Source organism: Athene cunicularia (assembly GCF_003259725.1).
Source record: "Athene cunicularia isolate RWA chromosome 15 unlocalized genomic scaffold, athCun1 chr15_part1, whole genome shotgun sequence".
Lineage (NCBI taxonomy): Eukaryota > Metazoa > Chordata > Aves > Strigiformes > Strigidae > Athene > Athene cunicularia.
Window position 1 is genome coordinate 12,756,286 of NW_020799121.1, and position 7,134 is coordinate 12,763,419.

General features: G+C 51.9%; 1 protein-coding gene across 3 annotated transcripts in view; it reads left to right on the forward strand.

Annotated features, from left to right (window-relative positions):
- Positions 1–7,134, forward strand: part of ABCB9 (ATP binding cassette subfamily B member 9) — a 39,790-nt gene that overhangs the window by 12,323 nt on the left and 20,333 nt on the right. The gene's annotated exons all lie outside the window — the stretch shown is intronic.

Sequence of the window (7,134 nt, forward strand, 5' to 3'; positions counted from 1 at the left end):
AAAAAAAAAAAAAACCCCAAACCAAAAAAACCCAAACCCAAACCCCAGAAGCCTCCCTCTGCTACCACCCACACAAAGAGAAAATCTCTGTTTCTGAGCAGAAGCTCAACCAACGCCACGGCTGTTTCCCGCCCAGCTTCTGCTCCATCAAGAGGAAGAACCTCAAGCGCTACGCCCAGAAGTTCGTCGTTGACGGTGGGAATCCCGGTGGCAAGGCGGGACAGCCCCGGCGGGGCCTGCCAAGGAGGGCGGGGGGCACAAGGGCAGCGCCGGCCTTGCCCTGAGGAGGGGCGGCCGCGGGGATGAAGGGCCCGAGCGGGCGGGGAGGGCCCAGGGACGCCGCAGAGGCGGGAGGGGGGGGACAGCGACCCGCTGGCAGGAAGGCAAAGGCCTGCCTGCCCCCGCACCTGAGGACAGATACACCTTCCCCGCAGCGCGGGGAGGATACGCGGCTCCTTTGCAGAGAGGGAGCCGCGGGATGCACCACTGCTGGGACCCGCGGCCGCTCTCCTGCCACCTCTGTGCCTTGGCATCCTTTTGGGGTGCAGAGTGGGGATTGTGGCAACCTGGGGTAGGCTACAGCTGGCCTCTGGAAACCGAGGTGGCTTTACCTTAGCTGGAGGATTTTGCTCAGCCCTGGGTGCAGAAAGGAGGTCACTGGGTTTATGGAGGATGATTCCAGTTTAGCAGCTTATCCGGAGGCGTCACAGAAGCTCCCAAGGCAACAGTCCCCCTTTGTTGTGTCTCACCTGTTTTTCCCGATGTAGAAAAACCCGTTCACAGGGACTGAGCCGCTGAAATGGCTGTGAGAGCATGTTGGTTTAGATAAACCTCTCGCATCTGCAGGTGGCTGCCTCTACTATGTAGGACCCAAGAAGGAGGAAAAGCGTGAGGTGATTGTGGATCCTGAACGGAGGCGGCAAGTCTTTCTGGAAAGCCATTTCACTGAAATTGGGAACCACCTGGGCCAGAAAAAGACCGTGCACCGGATTCAGAGCCGGTACTACTGGCTGGGGATTGTGAAGGATGTTGTGGACTGGGTAAGTTGAGAGCATTGACTGTGTCAATGACACCAGTATTTCCCTGGATGTTCAGGCAGCAGTCCCAAGTGAGCAGCTAGAAGAGCCCTGATGCAGGGAGGATGTTGTTTCTAGTGCCTCTTTCTCTGAAGCCACATACTTTAGTAACTCTGCAGGTGAAACTGTTGGAACGTCCCAAGGCAGCTGGATAGATTGGATGTCTTTTCCCTGAGCATCAGGAATCCTGCACAGGTAGGCCTCCTCGTGCAGGGCAGTTTTGGCCAGCATGGAAACGTGGGATTGTTTCAGAAGAGTGTTGCTGAGTCTAGCTTTGGGCAGCCTGGATTCCTATCAGAGCTGCCCAGTTCCCTAAATTATTGTAACAGGAGGAGCTCAGTGTTTCTGCTGGCTCTCCTCGGCCACTTTACTTCATCTGTTTTTTTTTCTGAAAGTTCCCTGCAGCAGGGCTCTGCAACAGTGTGGTTTGAAAAAGTGTGGTTGCATTGCATGGTCCAAGCGGCTTGTGCTCCTCCAGCATCCCGGGGCTGATGATTTTTCTAGCTGGCAGTAGAAGTTTAAAATACAATAAACAATTGTCTAAAAACAGGGTGAGAAATGTCTTAGCTATAGACCACGTTGAGAAAATTGGTTATTGTGTCAGAGAAAGCTGTCAGGTAAGTTTTGTGAAAGGTGAGCTGTGTCAACCTGTTGTGCTTTGTCCTCTTTTTGTTGCGCCTCGCTATTTTTATTGGGTGGAAGGAAGCTGCTCAGATGTGTTGTCCATCTCATAACCTATCTGAATCTGACAGAATTCATCAGCATATTTTAAAATCCTTTGATATGTTTTTTCCCTGTCCAGATCAAAATGTGTGAAACATGCCAGAACGCAGAGCACAACAAGAACGTATCGCGGAAAGCAAGGCCTGTCAAAGTGGAATCACCCTGGGAAGTGCTGGGATTAGACATTCACGGTGAGTGTTTGTGCCTGACAGACAAGCTTTCCAGGGCTGCCATGCCAGCGTCAGGAAGCGTGGCAGACTTACTGCCGCACGCGCGGGAGTGAAAGCTGCCTGTGTCTGTGTGAGGAGGTGCCAAGGGAGGCCACAGCAGCCTACCAAGGTGCAACCTGATCCGTGTCTCTGGCTCCGTTCCCTCTCCACACACAATGGGAGTTGTGGGCGTGCGTTACTTCCCAGAATTGAGACCATAATGAGTGTATTTTTGCTGACAGAGGTCACAGAAATGTACTGGCCAAATGACATTGCGGAAGAAAGTCGTCGTTTTTGCAGTGATCGTTTTGTTGGGCTGGGTTTTTAACTTGCCTCATTTGGGTGATATTACGGCATCACATTGATTTTTCTTGATGCTTGTTTGTGCAGGACCTTTTCCTGAGACGAGCCAGAGCAATACACATGTCCTCCTTGTGACTGACTACTTCACTAAGTGGGTTGAGGCGGTTCCTCTACAGAAGAAAGATCCTTTATCAGTGGCTAAAGCCCTAGCTACGATTTTTTACAGGTAGGCTCCTCTGTTGCTGGTTGCATTGCACCTCTGCAGTGAAATGGGGTGCACTGGGATGTGTGTTGCAAAAATACTCAATGTCCACAAGACGGTTTGCCACGAGATCAGAACTCTCCCTTCTACAGGAAGGACCATGCAGTGCCTCTCAGTTGCTCTTTACAAAGTACTTGGGAAGAGCCTGTTAATCTCTTGTTATCAGGGGAGGGGAGAAGGAAGCAGAAGTGGTTCTCTGAGTACCCCCAAGGCCAGGAGAGCTAGTGCCCCAGTTCTCTGCAAAGGTTTTAAAACCACTCCCTAATTCATCCAAGAAAGTGTTAATTTTGCACTCACATGGTGTGTGTCACCACGTGACATTGTCCTTGTGGAAAGCGCATGTGGCCTGTAGAGATTTGTGTTCAGAGCAAGAAACTTTGCTTGTTTCTCCTGCTGTCTCATCATTCCAAAGCAAACAAGCTGAGCAAACAGACGGGGCCAGCAGACCCCTCTCTGCTCTGGGGAGGTGAGGGCATGCCAGCCTCTTTAGGACCAGCTCTACTGGGGAATCTCTGTCCCGTTCGTATACCACTGCCCATGAGGATTGAAAGTCCCTTTTATATCCCATTACCCATCCTCTCTGCCCTGCAGCTGATGGAGTAAAACCAGTTTGTCTTTTTCTTGTTCAGGTTCGGAGCATCCAAGAATATTTACACCAGTCAGAGCTGGGACTTCTGTGAGGAGGTAGGTCAGGTGCTGGGTGGTTCAGGGAAAAGCAACAGTTTTTTTGGGGCAGCAGGTCCTGAAGGCAAGAGTTGCAGTGTGCCACGTAGGGCAGGCAAGGAGCTGATGCTGCCTTCTCCCTGAGCCAGCCCTGTTGTGGGTGGGTAGATGGTTTGCCAGTGCTTTCACCCTGTCAGGGATTTCAGGCCGTGGTTCTGTGGTGCAAGTCCTCCAGCCACGCTCAGAAAGAAAGAATTTGTGAGATCATGTCCATGAGATTCCTGCCCTACCCTGGGATTACCCCAGCTTCCCAGTGCTGTGGAAAGCTTCAATCACAGAAACAGTTGTTGCAAAACATTTTCTCAGGCTCTAACTTTTCTGAGGAGCTTTTCCTGCTGAGCAGCATCTCCTGGCATGGCAGCAGCGCCGTTTCATGCTGTGGAGGCTGCTAACCTCCTGTGGTGCAAACCTGCCTTGTTCTCCCATGGGCGTGACCCCCCCGCCTTTGCAGGTCAGCCGGCATTTGTGTGAGCGCTGGAACATCTCTCAGATCCTCACCACCGCAGACCCCGCAGACTGCGCAGGCCTGGACGACCGCAGTGCTGAGGTGCTCAAATCCTCCATCTGCAACGTGGTGAACGAGAAGCCCAGTGAGTGGGACGCCCACCTCGACCCCGTGCTCTTCGATTTCCGCACCTCGGTCAATTCCGTCACGAAGTACACCCCCTTCTTCCTCATGTTCAACAGATACGTGTGCCTCTCGTCCGAGGTAACTTCCCGGCACAGGAGAGTCTTGTAGGAGGTTTGCCAGTAGCGTGGTTACAGAGTAACACCCAAATGTCTGTACCTTGCAGGTGGATTTTGTCAAGGACTCTAAAGAGCAGGGGGCTAGCTCTGGTAAGGCAGGCAGCCTCCCTCCATTCACAGCCGCGGTGCAGGAGCAGCAGAACGCAGTGAAAGAAATTGTAAGTCTTGCAGTGCCTTGAAATTATTTTCCAGTGGAGGCCCCCGGGGTCCCTTGCACCGGAGAGATTTGCCCATACAAGGATTGTGCTGCAGCATGTGCCTGCTCAGGTGCTCAGAGAGAGTCCCTGGCTCCATCTGTCCAGAAACACCATCTCACAGGAGTCCTTTGCCTGCGGGCTCTCTGAGCTGACAGGGTTGAGCGTGGCAGGGAGTACACATGCAGCTGGGAAGGAGCAAGGCAGAAGCCCATTAAGCACTGCCTGAGACTCCACAGGTCTCTAAGAGGAGAGGTGACCAGTGGCACCTCGATGCGTGCCAAGGCCAGCAGGCACAGAGCCAGCACCGCTTGGTACCACAGGGAAGCTGGTGGTGCTGCTGCTCAGAGCTGGGTGATGAAATAAGAGGGACTGGCTTACCCCATCAAGGCTAATGAGAGCTGTGCCCCAGCGTGCCCAGCACTCTGCCTTGTAATCTGCATCTTAAATCAGCCAAGGGAGTCCATCCTCAGGCAGGGACAAAAAGCTTTTAGGGACATACTGTGTAATTAAGAAGTTTTAAAGCAACCCTGCCCCAAAATGGAAGGAGAGAAACTGGGGAGGTTGGGGCTACCATGAAGACTAGTGGCCCAGTGGGCAGAGAGCTGGATTTGGGGAGCAAAGCCAGCATTCAATTCCTGATTGTCTCTAACATGCTGGGTGACCTTGTGCAACTCATTTTGTCTCTCTGTTTCTTGGTTTCCCGACTTGAAAAATGACCTCAGTGTCCCCTGTAAAGTGCTTGGTGATCTGTGTGCCAAAAAATAATAGACAAGGCTTGAGTGCTTTGTTTGCTCAGTCATTTCTTACGCTCAGACAGGGTTATGTGGTCTTCTCTGATCCCACCTGGACTGTGATTCTTCTTCCAGGGAATAGCAGCAGTAAAATGAGATGAGAGGGAGGAGCTGAACATGTGGGATCTGTGCCCTGCTGATCCCTTTGGCAGCTCAGGCTCACTGGCTCGGCTCTCCTGTGAAATGGAGATGCACATCGTGGCACGGGGCAGGGAGAGTTCTGTCTGGATAACGCCGAAGCATCCTGTCCTGTCTGTAAGGGCACTTCTGGTCTCTAGGTCACGAACACTCGCCTGCAGACACGCCAGGATTGGGGCTGTAATTAACAGGAGGTGATAAAAGTGTCTGCATTGTCCAGCCTAGATCCCCTTCTGCCTTCTACGGATGGAGAACTAATGGCTCCTCTGAGCATGGCCATGAAATCATAATTTCTTGTCAGGTCTCCTGCTAGTTTGGGGTTGGTAAGAATAAGGCTGGGAAGACCTTGCTGAGTCTCCCCCTTACCCACAGGTCCAGCCAGCTATGCTGGCACTTGCTGGCACAGCCCTGGCCTGCCAAGCTGAGCTCCACATGCTGCAGCACTGGGTCTCACTCATCGAGTTTGTGTGAGACAGAGTTGAGCTGATTTTTAGGTGGTATCTCAAGGCCCAGCCCAAGCAATCTGCTTTACAGGTGATCGCCAACATGACCACAGCCTACAAGCGGGAGCGGAAGAGTGTGAAAAGGAAAAATCGGGGCCTGCCCTCTCTTGCCTTCAAAGTGGAAGACAATGTGTTTGGGAGCAGTGCTGCCAGCTCTCTGAAGAAGCTGAAGAAGGGCCAGTTTGTGTCGTTTCAGATCGAGACAGTCCTGCCACCTGAGCAGAGTATGTCCGGCGTGAAGAAAACCAGTTAAGCCTCTGGGGCTGTTTTGGGGGTCCAGTAGCACGAACTGTCCCTGAGGTTTGTGGCCCAGCTGCGTGGGAGTCCAGGGTGCAGACGTGCCTGCTGTGTCCTGCGGAGAAAGGACGGGGAAGGTTCAGACAAGGGTGTCTGTTCAGTCCCGTCCTGGTCCAGATTTGCCCTTGGACCGTCCCTCTGACCGTGGGAAGTGGCACCATCCTCATTTACACTTTGGCAGTGAGAGACTCGGTCTTGCCAAAAAGCTCCATCTTGACTATGGCTTGGAAATTGCCCCTTTGGGAGTAATTGTATCAGAGCCTGGGGAGAGATCTGGGTGCAGATGAGAACAAAAAACTAGACCCGGCTTAGCCATGGCGCAATATGTTTCCTACAGTTTAAAACTGTCCTCCCCACTGTCAGCCTGAACCAGGAAGAGACACCGGGTCTGAGTGCATTCCCAGTGGACGTGGGAATGGCTTGAAGTGAGCTCTTTTTTTTAGTTTAAGCACTAATTAGCACAAAATTGACAATAGGACGTGATTATTTTTGGTTATCCAAGCAGAGAAAATTAATTTTTCCTTTTATCGTCACCATTCTGTTCTCTCCAGAAATGGAGTGAACTCTAGGAATCCTGTACTCCGTTCCTAGGCTGGTGAGGGTTATAGGGGTGTTTTTAAGCCCAGCACCCCAAAAACACAAGGAAGCTTTGGGGTGATGACACTGAGCAGCCCCTCAGTCACAGAACCTGTGCGCTACCATCCCTCAGAGCTAGCGCGGGCACCTGAGGGGGGGGGGAAATAATTTATAATTCCGGTTTCTTGAAAGTGGATCCCTCTCTGTGTTAGGGGTTAATTTCAACCCCTGTTGAACTCCTGTTTAGGGGTTAGTTTAAAACCATGTCGAGCCCCTCTTTAAGGGTTAATTTTAAAAAATGACGTTGAGCCCCTGTTTAGGGGTTAATTTAAAAAAATTATGTTGAGCCCTTGTGATTGTTTTTAAAGCCAACTCGTGTGTTGTATTTTCACCCTCTTCTGCAGGAATTAAATAAAACCCATAAAATTATATCACAATTATCCAAAATATATGATGGTTTTTTTAAAAGAAACCCCCAACGTTTAAGGTGGGGAAGAGCCTGGGGCTGCCCTTGCTGCGTCGGGGCAGGGCCGGGGCCGCGCCGCAGCGAGGGGGCGTGGCGAGGGGGCGTGGCTACCGCGGAAACCAC